Source organism: Ictidomys tridecemlineatus, chromosome 4 (assembly GCF_052094955.1).
Source record: "Ictidomys tridecemlineatus isolate mIctTri1 chromosome 4, mIctTri1.hap1, whole genome shotgun sequence".
NCBI classification, from domain to species: Eukaryota; Metazoa; Chordata; class Mammalia; order Rodentia; family Sciuridae; genus Ictidomys; species Ictidomys tridecemlineatus.
The window spans coordinates 169,668,459-169,683,636 of NC_135480.1; positions in this window are offsets into that span (position 1 = coordinate 169,668,459).

Genomic DNA, 15,178 nt, shown 5'->3' on the forward strand with positions numbered 1-15,178 from the left:
AATGAGTACCATGAAATGCACAATATATACAAAAGTCAGGACATCTGTTCTTCAGTTCAGTACATAACAAGCTTAGCAGCCACCAATCTATCCTAACAAGTAAAGAGCTGAACGAGGTTTAAAATCAATGATGTTAGATTTATCAAAGAATTCATGGACAACCTGGTACTCTGGAAATTGAAAAGACACACACACACACACACACACACACACAAAGAATCATGATTTTTATGGAACAGAAACACACGGAGCAGAAACCTCAGCAAGGACTATTTCTTGCAAAGGAAAATCTGAACTGTAACTGACAAATTTCTGGAGGTTTCAAGTAGAGAAGTTACAACTGAGAGGGACTCAATTTTCTGAGTTTATTCAAAACTTATCCTACACCATGGAAGAGCAATGTCTATCTCTAGCTTCCTCTAGTCATCCTGTCCCACCTACAGGGGGAATACTGAGAAGCTCTGATGAGGGTTATAGTCCATGTAGATGAGATACCAGAAGACTAAGACCTAATGGTGATGCTATGAAGTACCTCCATTTCTCAATACATTGGTAAAGCCTATTTACCATGGTACCTTCTACCCAGTGTATAATGTCCCTTTAAAAAAATACAAGGAACACTAAAGCCAAATCAAAATAAATACATGCATATATACAGTTTGAATATACTGAACATGTATCAGAAAAAGAATAAGATATAGCAAGAACATTTTTTATTATCATACCAGGAATAATCAAGCCTAAGGGCTTCAACAGAAGAGCTAGACAACATCCAAGAACAGATGGATAATGTAAACATAATGAAGAAAAGTGTAACATGGAATAAAAAAATATTGGGGAACCAAATAACTGCAACAAAAATGAAAAACACCATTGATGGACTCTGGAACAATGGATATGTGGAAGGTGAAAAAAATAATTTCACTTGAATATATGCCAATATAGCATTCCAAAACAAAATTCAAAGATTAAAACTACTGGAAAAATAAACAAAATCAGAAGGCAATACCAAGACCTTTGGAATAACTACAAAAGATATTAATATATGAATAATGGAAAAACAAGAAGCAATAAATTTCCCCCATGTTAATGTAAGTACTTCAAACTGCAAACAAACCAGAGAGAAAGAGAGAGAGAGAGAGAGAGAGAGAACAAACAAGAAAAAACTTACAAACTTACACTTGCACCTAGGCATATCATAGTCAAGTTTCAGAATATCAAATATAAAGTTAATATTTTGGTAAAAACCAGTGTGAGGAGTAACTTAACTATACAGAATCAAAGATAATAATTACATCAGACTTATTTGAAACCAGAAAACAATGAAGCAAAATATTTAAATAACCAGAAGAGGAAAAATCTCTACTAACCTAGAATTCTGTACTCCACTAAATTAAAAACAGTAGAAAGAATGAAGCCCTTCTCAGACAAATGGAAATTGAGGGAGTTTGTTGCTAGTAAAACTGTCTTGGAAGAAATGTTAAAAGTTTTTTAGCTGGAAAAAAAATTATGTAGGTCAGCAGATTTATTTAGATCTACATGAAAAAAGAACGTCAGAAATAAAAGAAATGAAGAAAAAAATTCCATTTTTCCTATTCATAATTGGTCTAATAGAATTTTGTTTAAAATAACAATAGTAAAAATATGTTCATTTTTATATGATTATATGTGTATACACACATATGTAAGTTTATGTGTGCCTATATATAAAGGAAATGAATTATAACAAAGCTACAAAAGATGGGAAGGAGCAATTAGTTTTTTATTAAGTTTTAATATTATAAGGTACCTTTCTATAAAGTGGAGCAGTGTTATATAAAATTGTTAGTGAAGAAGTTGTAAATATATATATAACAAAGTCTAGGGCAAAAACTAAAATGATTTTAATATAAGTGTGATTAATGTATTAAAAAACAACCAGAATATATATAATATAATTACTCAATTACAACTACAAAAGCCAAAATATGTAGAAGGAAAAAAAATGGGTAAAAAAAGCCTATTAATACAAAACAGTACAATTATGGCATAAACTATATCAATAACCAATTTAAATGTTAATGGCCTAAGTACAGCAATTAAAAGATAAAGAATATTGGAGTGCATCAAAACACAAAATCCAACCATATGTTATCTACAAAAAGAACACACTTTAAAAATAAAGACACATATATATTAAAAGTATAGAGTCATTACATAATCACGAAGAGGTCAGTATTTCAGAAATACTGAATTAATTTAATCCTTAATGTAAATGCACCTAACCATGGAGATCAAACTATGTGTTACAAAAACTCATGAAATGAAAGAAGAAATAGATGAATTCACTCTTGTTGTTGGAAACATTAATAGCTTTTATCATAAATGGACAGTTTCACCAGACCATTAAGGACATATTAAACTCAACAGCAGTTTCAGTCAATTGAATATCATTGTTAGTTCATCTAACAACAGCCAATTATACATTATTCTTAAACTAACATTATAACTATATTCTGTGTAGCATAATATTCTGTAACAATTTACTGGAATGGAAATTATAAAATACCAGCTCTTTGACCACAGTTTTAACCTAGAAGTAATTAAGAGGAAGATAGTTTGGTGAATTCCCAAACATGTGGACATTAAATAACACATTTTAAAATATGTCAGTGAAATAGGAGTCTCAAGAGAAAATTTGAAACTTGGAGTAAATAAAAATGGAAATACAATTTATCAAAATTGTAGGAGTGCAGCAAAAACAGTGCTTAAAGAAAAGTTTGTAGTGTTATATTGATATTTTAGAAAAGAAGAAATATCTAAAAGCAATAAACTAAACTTCCATCTGAAAAATAGGTAAAAGATCATATTAAAAGTGACAAAAGATGAAATAATAAAAATTAGAACACAAATTAAATAAATTGAAAACATAAAATAAACATAGAAATTAACAAAAAAGCTGGTTCATTAAAATTGTAATAAAATCAATAGGTCTTCAGCCAGGATAACTAAAGAGGAGAGAGAGAAAGAGGATTAGGGATATGCTACAAATTATGAATATCAAGGATAAACCAAGAGTAACCTTGTTTTAGTCAGCTTCTTTGCTGATGTCACTAAAGGACCCAACTAGCACAACTGTAGAGGAGGGAAAGTTTATTTGCGGGCTCACTGTTTCAGATATCTGAGTCTATAGAAGGCCAGCTCCATCCCTTGGGGCTTGAGGTGAAACAGAACATCATGGTAGAAGAATGTGGCAGAGTGAAGCAGCTCACATGGTGACCAGAAAGCAGAAAAAGAGTCTCCATTCTCCAGGTACCAAATGTATACCCTAAAGCCATGTCCCAATTGCCATCTTTTCCAGTCACATCCTACCACTTTAATTACTATTCAGTTAATCTCTATCAGTCAATTAATTCACTGATTGGGTTAACACTCTTGTGACCCAATTATTTCTCCTCTGAACCTTCTTGCATATCTCACATGTGAGCTTTTGGGGGACATCTTATATCCAAACCACAACAAATTCCTATGAATTTCTTGAATTTTAAGAAAAAAATTAGTAGCATTATGAAAATTATATGTCCACAAATTTGATAATCTACATGAAATGGACTAAATTTTATAGAAGATATAATCTGCCAAAACATATTAGAAGAAATAGACAATCAAATAAGCTAAGCCTATAATCTTTAAAGAAACTGAATATACAATTAATAATATTCAATAAAGAAAGAACCAAATGCTTCCTGGTCAATTCCATCAATCATTTAAGAAAAAAATTTATACTAATTTTTACATTATTTTTTTCTAAGAGATACATGCAGAAAGAATAATTCCTAACTCATTCAATAAGACATTATCATGTCTAATGCCAAAGAAGACTTTACAAGAAAAGAACATTATAGTCTAATTTTCTCATGAAAATATATGTAAAATTTGTGAAAAAAATATTGGCAGATTAAATCCAATTACATATATAAAGAATTGAATATCATAGTTATGTGAGATTTTTTTCATGTGTAATGCTTGCCCAACGTTTCAATGCAGTTACTATACTCAATTACCTAAGCATGCTAAAGAAGAAAAAATACATTATTGTATTAATAAATGCAGAAAAGACATTTAACAATATAGAACAACCATTCAGCAAACTAGTAATATAGAGGAGCTTCTTCCATCTGAAAAGAATATTACTATAAACCCTCACTATGGTTAACATTATACTTTTTTAATGGGAAAAAGTTTCCCCATTATGATTAGGAAAGCGATGAAGATGTCCCCCTTACCACTGCTTCTCAATATTACCACTATAAATCTTAACTAATGCAATAAGACAAGAAAATAAAATAATGCAAATTATTACATTTTATTACTAATGCACATTAGGGAGAAAGAGATAAAACTGACATCATTCACAGATACAATTATTATTCATGTAGATTATACAAACAAACAAAAACCAAGAAATTTTCTGGAATTAGTAAATAATTATTGCAAGTTGGCAGAGTAACACATTGGGAATGCTTAACCAGAAAATTAACTATTGTCTTTTATGCTATTCATGAACAATTGGAATCTGAAATTAGAGAGCATAACACCATTTACACTAGCAGCTAAAGAAAAAAGTTCAGGTATAAATATAACAAAATATTTATACAAAATACATAAGAGAAACTACAAAATGTTAAAAAAGAAATCAAAGATTATCTCAATACATTGAAGAAATATAATCATGTTCATAAATAAAAAGATTGAGTATCAAAAAAAATGTCAGCTCTTCCCAACATTTTCTTTATATTTAATGAAAGATGAATGAAAATTCTTTGGGCTATAAGAAAACTAACCCTCAAGTTTTTAAAGAAAGGCAAAACACTCACAGTAGCAAAGATCAAACTGAAGGAAAACAAAGTCAGAAGAATTGTATTTCCTATCATCAAGACTTACTATACAGATAAAAATAATGAATACTGTGTGACAGGAATGAAATTATAGACAAGTAATGGAACAGTTTGTAGAGTCCAAAAGTAGACCACCAATGTAGATATGATAAACTCATATTTGATAAAAGAGCAAAGAAAGTGTAATTCAACAAATCTTCTCATAGAACCTTAAAAAATTACTCTCTGGTATTTACTCAAATGAATTGAAAAATTACATCCATGCAAAAGCCTGCCTATGAATTTTTTTAGCATCTTTAATTCATAATTGCCAAAACTTGGAAGCAACCAAGATGTCCTTCAGTAGATGAGCCGGTAAGAACACTGATGCATTTAGACAACATAATATTATTTACTGCTAAAAAGAAATGAGCTATTTAGGCATAAAAAGACATGGAGAAACCAAAATGCATACTACTATGTGAAAGAAGACAACCTGGGAAAGCACAACATGGTGAGTCCACCTACAGGATGTTTTTGAAAAGGCAAAACTGAAGAAAAGGATAAATTTGCAGAACACAGAGAAACTTTAAGGCAATTTTTAAAAATTGTTCTTTTAAGTTATGCATGACAGTAGAGTATATTTTGATATATTTATAGATTCATGGAGGACATCTTATTCTAATTAGAATCAAAGTCTTGTGGTTTTACCTGATGTGGAGATTTACTATGTTGTTTTCTATATGTACTTAGGAGAGTTAAATCAGATACATTCCATTGTCTTTCATATTTCCTGTTTCCCTCTCCATTCTTTTCATTCCCCTGTGTTTAATGTGAGCTTAAAACTGCTGTTCAAAGAAAATTTTTAATTTAAAAAAAAAAGAAAACAAACAAGAGGAAGAAAACAAAGAACAGAAAAGAACAAAGAAAAATCAAGGTGATAGATTTAAACCAAAAATATTCATATCCCATTAATTTAAAGTTTTAAATATCTCCTATTAAAAGTCATAGATTGGCACATGTCTGTAATCCCAGCTGCCCACCAGGCTGAGATAAGAGGAACTCAAATTCAAGGCCAGCTTCAACAATTTAATGAGGACATAAGTGAGACCATCTCTCTAAATAAAATATTAAAAGGACTGTGGATGTGCCTGAGTGGTTAAGCACTCTTCAGTTCAGTCCCCAGTACAAAAAAAAAAAAAAAACTCATAGATTATTAGATAGTTACCTAAGATGTAATTGCATGTTCCCTACAGAAAATTTATTTTATGTATAAAAAAACAAATAGGTTAAAAGTTAAAGGATGGAAAAAGATACAACATGCTATCATTAATCAATGTAAATCCGAAATGACTGTACCTTTATCAGACGAATTAGATTTCATAATACCAAATAACATGCCATAATCACAAAGAAAATAATAAACACATATTTTTGCTACATAATATTATTAAGTAAAAACTGATATAATTCAAAAGATAAACACACAAATCCACAATTTTAGTAAGAGATTCTAATACTCCTCTTTTAATAGTTAATGGAAAAGGGAGATAGAAAATCCCTAAAGAATAGTAGAATTGAAGTTAAAAAAATCAACTAACTTTTCCCAATTGACATTAGAATAATCCATCAACTACAAAATATACATTCTTTTCAAGTCCATGAAAGATTTACAAAAGAGAGCACATTGTGGACCATAGGATATCACTAAAACAGGGGACACTGAAATGTCAAGTGCTAAACTCTATCCACTAAACACTATGCAACAGACTCTTTAAAAACTATATATTTTTTTAAGCAGTAGAGTGTTTCCAATACAATTAACTTGTAATGTTAAGAAAAATTTAACAAGGGAGATATTTAAAAAATGTGTAGTTTAGAACATTTAAAAATATCTTCAAAATACAGTGAAATTTGAGAGAAGTATAAACTAACAGGAAAGATTTATTGATATATGATTGAACAATACCATTAGCATGGAATTAACAATTTCTTACTTGAGCTCATAAGAAAAATGTACAAAAATTAGAAGAAGTAACATAAAAATGGTTTAATTTTTCAGCATCATTAAGTTATAATTTTCATGCTTTAAATTTATTGTTTTCAAGGATAAAATTAATTAGTTTTTAGAACAATTGTAGGATTGTAGAACTATCAGCAAATCTAAACTTAAAAGTATTTTTATCACTGCAAATCAAAACAAAACAAAAAACAAACTTTTGGCTGACTTTCAGTCATTCTTCTTTCCACATCTAGCTCCAGGCACATCTGATTATGTTTCTGTCTGTGCACATTTGTCTTTACACAAATTATATGAAGTAGGAACACAATATATAATCTTTTATGCCCAAATGCTTTTTATTTGATGTAATGATTTTGAGGTCCTGTTAGAGAATGTATCAGTGTTTTGTTTTCTTCTCTCTCTTTTGCCTATTATGGAAAATGTTTCTCTGAACATCTCTATATAGTTATTTCTATGAAAATATAATTTCTTTCTTCTTGGAAATATATATATATATACACACACATATATATATATATATATAAATGGAATACTTGGTCTTCTGGTGAACTTATGTTTAACTTTAAAAGCAATTATCAATTTTTTCCCAAAGCATTTACATCATTGTGCATACCAAATAGCAACACCTGAGCGTTCTGATTTCTCTATGGATGCAACTAAGGTTTTTATTGTCTCCTTTGGATTTCAGTCCTTCTTGTGCATATGAAATGGTATTTCATTGTGAGTTTAAATTTTCATGACTAAAGATGTTAAGTTGGGCATCATATGTGCATTAGCTATTCATGTATAATATTTGGATAAATATTAATTCAAATATTCGTTGATTTTTAATGAAACTTGTGTCTTGTTGCGTCAGATTGCCTATGGATATATGTAAATGCACATACACACATGTGTGTATGTGTTGTGTACATATATATATATATATTCTGCATACAAATATCTTATCTGATATTCATTTGCAATTATTTTTCTCATTTTGTAGCTTGTGTATGCACTACTAAATGGTGTTTTGAAATGAAAATTAAGGGACTGCAGTTATACCTCCACGGTAGTGCTTGCATAGAATGTGTGAAGCACTGGGTTCTGTCCTCAGCACCACATATAAGCTTAAAAAAAAAAAGAAAGAAAGAAAGAAAGAAAGAAAGAAGGAAGGAAGGAAGGAAGGAAGGAAGGAAGGAAGGAAGGAAGGAAGGAAGGAAGGAAGGAAAGAATTGTGTCTAGCTAAAACTATTTTTTTAAATGAAAATTAGTTCTGGTGTAGTTCAAACAACAATTTTTTTATTCTTTGGATTTTGGTGTCATATATGAGAAATCTTTGACAATCTCAAGATCATGAAGATTTTATCTGGGTGACTGACCTCACAAAACTCTGCATTAAGTCACACACTCAGTTAAGATTTAGGACAGAGAAATATAACAAATTAAAGTCTGTAAAGGGGAAAATTGCATTGGATGAAGGTCATGGAAAACCTGGTGCAATCTTCAAAGACTTAGGTACTGAAAAGGTGCATAATCCCTTCAGTATCAAATTATATCTTGTGCAGTTTGGTCTATTTGGAAAGTTCATTAGAGAATGGTTAACTATGGTTTCTGCTAAGGGCTAGTCACACAGATATGCTTTGCTTCCATACCCCAAAGTCCAGATTATCAGAAGGAAAATAAATATTCAGCATAAATCATATTATTTTTCACAAACCACTTAGGATCATTAAGCCACTCTTATTTAGGGCATAGTAGACATACTCCTAAAATCCATTCCCAGGTTTTAACCAATGACTCAGTTTATCAAGTATGCCTATTCAAGGATAGCTGTTTCAGTCCTGCTATGTTTACTCTTGTCTTCACAATAGCCCATTTGGAGTTAATTTTTATACATACTTTGAGGTAAAGTTCTAAATCAGTCCTTTTGCATGTGAACATGCAAATGTTTTAAAATCGTTTGCTGAAAAAAATCCTTTTTTAGTGAATTGGCACATTAAAAAAATAAATTAACCATAAATTTTAGGGTGTATTTCTGGATTGCAAGTTGGTGTCATTGAAGTATAACTTATCATGTATCACTTATTATGTATTAATGATATGTATATTTATTATATACTATATAGTTAACATTTATGCTATGATCTCATATGATCACTGCAGAGTGATAAGTTTTGAAATTGAAGTGTTAATTTATCAAGTTTTCTTCTTCTTTATCGAGATTGTTGTTGCTACTTGGGGTTCTTAAAATTTAATATGAACTTTGGATGAACTTATTATTTTTTTCTGAAGACATCAGTTGAGCTTTTGATAAGGATTGTGTTTAATCAAAAAATAAATTTGTGGGCTGGTGATATAGCTTAGATGGTAGAATGCTTGCTTTGCATGCATAAGGCCTGGGTTCCATCCCCAGGGTACAAACACACACACACACACACACACACACACACACACACATGCACACACACACACACACACACACACACCAAAAAAAATGTGGAGAATTAATAGCTCTCACCAAACATTACTTTTGCCATTTCATTCATGAAAATATTTCTACGTTTATTTAGTATTCCATAATTTCTTTCAACAATGTTTCATAATTTTTTCATGTTCAATTCTTTTACTTCTGGTACATTTATTTATAAATAATTCACTATTTTGATGTTATTTTAACTGAAATAACTTCAATGGGATTTTGTTTATTGTAATATATAAAAACATAATTTAAAAAATATTGTTCTTGTACCCTGAGACAATGCTGGCCTGCAAATTCTGCAGAATTTTCTATTAACAAAATCTTATTGTCTGCCAATATAGAGAGGATTTTTAAAAATTTCTTTATATACACTCAAAGTTATCTTTATTTCACTGTTTGCTCTCTGACCTCCAAAGTAAAATTGAATGAATGAGATGGTAGTGGTCATGCTTGACTAAATCCTGATTTTAGGATAGAAACACTGTCTTTCACTGTTACACATGAGGATGAGCATAGCTGTGAGGATTTGTTTTTATTGTTGCTGTTGTTGATACCCTTTTATCTGATGTGATGATTTTGAGGTTCAGTTAAAAGAATGTATATTATTAAGTAAAAACTCATAGAATTCAGTTATTGACCTGGTTGAAAAAATTTCTTTTATTTTGCTTGTTGATAAATTTTATCATGAAGAGTGTTGTATTGTCAAATGCTTTTACCATTCTATTGAGATGATCATGTGGCTTTTGTTTGAATTCCACTAATACAGTGTACTATATTAATTTATTTCAAGTATTTCTAATTGCATTTTTTGATAAAGAACAAAATTCTTCAGTTGGCTTGAAGAGTTTTGCCTTGGCCATTCCATGTGTCTCACCAGTTCCTCTTGACATTTTGTTATCTGTTCTTCAACCCTATTGGCCTTCTTTTAGTAGGCCAAGGTGGTTTTTCTCTTTCTTCCTTTGGAATCTTTTGATATACTTTTATTTCTAGCTAGAAGTAACCTATCATTTCTCTCTCTCTTTCCTACATGAGCCTGTTAACTGAAATTTGTCCTTCACATCTTTTCTTAATCATCTCAATTTTAAGGAACTTAGTTTCCATATTATAATTCAGTATGCCCCAGGTTGTTTTATCATACTATTTGCTTCCACTTAACAATTCTACAATTTTGGTGTAATTAATTGAAACATGACTTTGTTATCACTCTATATTGCATCATCAATATGTAGTAAAATATTCAGGATATGGTGGGCATTTAATAAACTTTATAGAATATAAGTATGCCTAAGTCATAAAACAAACAAACAAACAAAAAATATTGGCCTTTCAGCAATATTTTGAGGCATTTTATAAATTTAAATGTATCATTTATAGCATATTCTGGAAACTTCAAGTAGTACTTCATGACTCAACCACTAAGTTTACTCTGAACAGTTACTGGAAATGAGGCTATGTTTATAGATAGCTCTGCTATAATAAACCTATTATGTTATTGGAACTGAAACTGTTTTTCTTTGTTATTTCCAATTATTTAAGTTTGGATATTTGAGTCAATAATATCTTTTTACACTCACATCTCACAATTAACTACAAGGCAGTCTCTGAGATGTATTTTTCCTTTGCAATATCATATATAAACTATTACTGTATATAAACTATTATTGTAGTTTATATTTGTGTTATTACAATATCTTCTATTGATATTTCAAAATTCACTTTCTTTGCATCCATACACTATATATGTAAAATCAGAATGATAAAAAGAGCAAACTCTTGCAGAAAAATTAGGTATTTGGCATTTTTGTATTTTACCATAAACTATATTCAATATAAAGTGTGAGACTTGACAGAGATTCCAAATGTCAAAGCTTAACGCTCTGCTGAGAAGTTTCTATGCATCATACAAACTATGGGAGAAAAGTTGAAATATTTGGGGCAAAAGAATTATAGTTCAGAATTTAAAGAAGATAAATATTTCAATAGTACAGAGGACTTACTTGAAATCCTAAAAATAACAGAGAATCCAGAAGGGCAGTTATTGCTACCTATCTCAAATTTCTCATCTTCTCTATTTAATGTGTATGGAAGTGTTTAAACAGTCTGATTCTAAGGAAAACTTTGAAAATATGTCTATTGGTTTTCCTGTGTGGTACTTATGAGCACCACTAAAATATAATATAAAATTCTTATTTTATCCCTCAACACACAGTGAATTATTATTAGTACTAGTTAATGCCTATGTGAGTTTAGCTGCAATATATGAGAGTTAGAGAAACAATAAAATAATTTTATAATTCATTTGATGGCCAAATCTGACCTAACTTAATGTGTGACTCTTTCTATTCTTTACTTGCCCCATTATAGTGTGACTATTCCTATTTCACTTTAGAAACAAATTTTATTTTGATAAAGGTTACCATACCATATTGTATTGGGCATGTTGGAAAATGTATCTATATGCATATATATTTAAATTAATCCTGGATTCCCAAATATATTTAGTTTCAAAGACTTTAGACAAGGGATTTTGGGGAATAGAATATGCTTTAAATAAATATTTGTGAATTATTTAAAAAACACAAATCAAGTATAACATTATAGATGAAAACTAAGTTTATAACTTGGGGAATTTTAATGCTCATCTTTTCTGTGCCACTAATTGCTTGAACAATGTAGACCTATTTCTTTATACTATGATTTTCAGTCTTTGTCTCTTGAAAGAAAGTTAATCCAAGGTATTATGAAGATTCATTTTGGTTCTCAATTAAATAATCTAATTTAAGCTTAGGAGAATTTTACCAAGTAATTGGGTACCAAACACCACACACACACACACACACACACACACACACACACACATTTAAATTTAAATGCAAAAAGAACTTTTTCGTTTTGATGGCAAATAATTTTCTATTTTTTAACGTTGGAAATTGTGAGAGCAAACTTGTTATTAATGAATAAAATATAGAAGCCCAAACATATACTTTTTCTAACAAAAGTTATATTTTACTGAAATCACACATAAGGATTTATTTTTTTAAATGTTGATGGTTCATATAAGATATGAGTCTGGTTTAACAAAAATGTGAGTATCTACACCTAGTCTGAAAGTAAATGGAGACAAGGAAGTCTGAGGGAAGTCAACCAACCACAGTCATCTGTGGTTTTGGCTCTGTAGTATTCTATGAGGAGAATAACCATAACCAACATTTTCCAGATTTATCTACATGTTGACATGCTAATAACTCTCACTATACCAAAAATACCTAATTATTCACAAATTTAAGTACTCTAAAATATAACAACACACTACGTTTTTTATTTCCTATGCATTATAATGAACATTTGATCTAAGGAATTCTCAGAAGAAAGCTGTGACTTAAATACAATAATAATTGATCATTTTTATAGATGAGGAAAGAGATTTAAAGGGAAATCTTATTTTCTGAACAATAATCATTTAGTGTATAGGGCCACCACTCTGAACTCATACATCTCTGACATCAAATCCTGTACTATTAATGAATGTATTTTATAACCTGGGTCTGTACCAGTATCTCAAGAAAACTCAACACTTTTAGAATATATTTAGAACTTTTGTTCATAGTACTTTATTTTGAAAATCACATGTGCTAGTCCAATTTCTTTTGGTAGTTTGAAAACCTAGTTATTCTGTTTTGCCTGGTAATCAAAATTATATTATCTAATGTAGAATTTTTGATTCAGTGAATTTAATGTTTAAATATTTATAAAATGTGTTTTAAACATTTTGCTGAGACAAATATATCAGATCACACCAGGAGATGAACCCTGGTGGAAGTAAATAATGTATGCTAATCATCACTTTTATATTTCTCACAGATGGTGTCACATTATCTGTCAAACTAAACTCATGATTGTGCTTAGATTTTAATTATGTATATAAACTATATCTTTAGAAAAACAATATTTTCTTTTTGTTATTTTAAGTTACTTTTTTCTTCTTTTTCATAATATTTTCCTCAATATATTAAAAATTATGTTCAGTATAAAATTTCTAAGTTTATCACCATGAAAATGAAATATTCATTAAACATATCAGCTAACAGAAATAGACATAAAAGCATTGCTGCAGTTTTGGTTTCAGTGGAAGGATTTTGGATGATGTCTCTAAACATGTAGTGCTTTGATTAAAAAGTCAATAAACACAGTCCCTTATTCTATAAAGTACAGGCAAATAGATGATGATATATACATTAATATCAGTGATCTTTCTAGGGAACAAAATACAAATAGTTAATAGATTTATAATCTTTCTATTCATAATACGAGATAATTCTTATCTAATAAGCAATAAAACATGTTAGCTTTTATATGACTATGAAATATCATGTTATGTATTCCCAGAAAAATGGTTCTATTTCCCTGCTTAAGCTCAGAAGACTACCCTGATTTTATTACTTACTTTTTTTAGTCTATTTTATATGATCCTTGTTCACGTCCCAGCATCGAAGAAACATTAATTTTATGACAACTTCTCTCAATGAAGTTCTTCTGCTCAATTATTTTTAAAGTGCACATAATGCTCTCCATTTTTTCAAAAAGTAAGAAAACTCTTTCATTGATACCATGTTTACTTCAAGTCACCCCACCTGTACTTCACAGTCAACATTCTCAATTGAGTTATATATAATGAATATTCTCCATTTTGTGCCCTAAAACCCAACATATTTCAATCCTATTTCCAAACCAACCTTTCCACCTTCTTTTCTTTCTTTTTCCTTCCTTCCTTCCTTCCTTCCTTCCTTCCTTCCTTCCTTCCTTCCTTCCTTCCTTCCTTCCTTCCTTCCATCCTCCCTCCCTCCCTCCCTCCCTCCCTCCCTCCTCCCTTCCCTTCCCTTCCCCTTCCTTCCTTCCTTCCTTCCTTCCTTCCTTCCTTCCTTCCTTCCTTCCTTCCTTCCTTCCTTCCTTCCTTTCATGGATTGAACTTAGGAGCTCTCGATCAATGAGCCACATCCTCAGCCCTATTTTATATTTTTATTTAGACACAGGGTCTCACTGAGTTGCTAAGTACCTTGCTTTTGCTGGAGCTGGCTTTGAACTCACCATCCCTCTACCTCAGTGTCATTGCCCAGCTCAAATCCTACTTTCCTTTCAAAGCAGATTTATAATGATTCCATACTGCTAAATCCAAAAGGCAAGACTAAGTTTTTGTCCCAACTTGCAGTCTAATCAGAAGTCAATATTTTTACTACTCTTCTTTCATTGGGTCAAACACTCTTCTAGGAATCAATCTTCAGATCCTGGTTTCCCTCCTACCTTAGATTTATTCTACCTAAATAGTTTTGACATTGCAAGTGCTTCTAACATTTATAACTCTGTGCTCCCTCAATTACCTCATCCATTCTTATATTTCAATACTATTAATTGTTTCTTAAATCATACCTCTAGTTCATATTTACTTCTCAGTTGCCATCTGTGTATTCCACTAAATTATTTTCATTCCTATTTGTATATTTTACAGAAGAGTTGACCTTAATATTTCACATTCACATTTCATTTCTGTGAAAAGATGTATCTGATATATTAACTGAGCCCTTCCTTGCTTTTTCAATTGAAACTTAGACATCTTCTTTTAAAAAATTTCAGTGACAAATAAAATTTAATTGTGTGAGTTTGTGTGTGCATGTCACATTTAATTTGAACTAATCAAGAATATAACACAAGCAATATTTCGATCTACAACAAAAACATGCATTTAAAATTTATTGTAATACTATAATATTTCTGATGATATTAAAGTCTACCTTCATTGAATTAATATGTATTGTAGCCAATTTCCAAACATCTAATCATAAT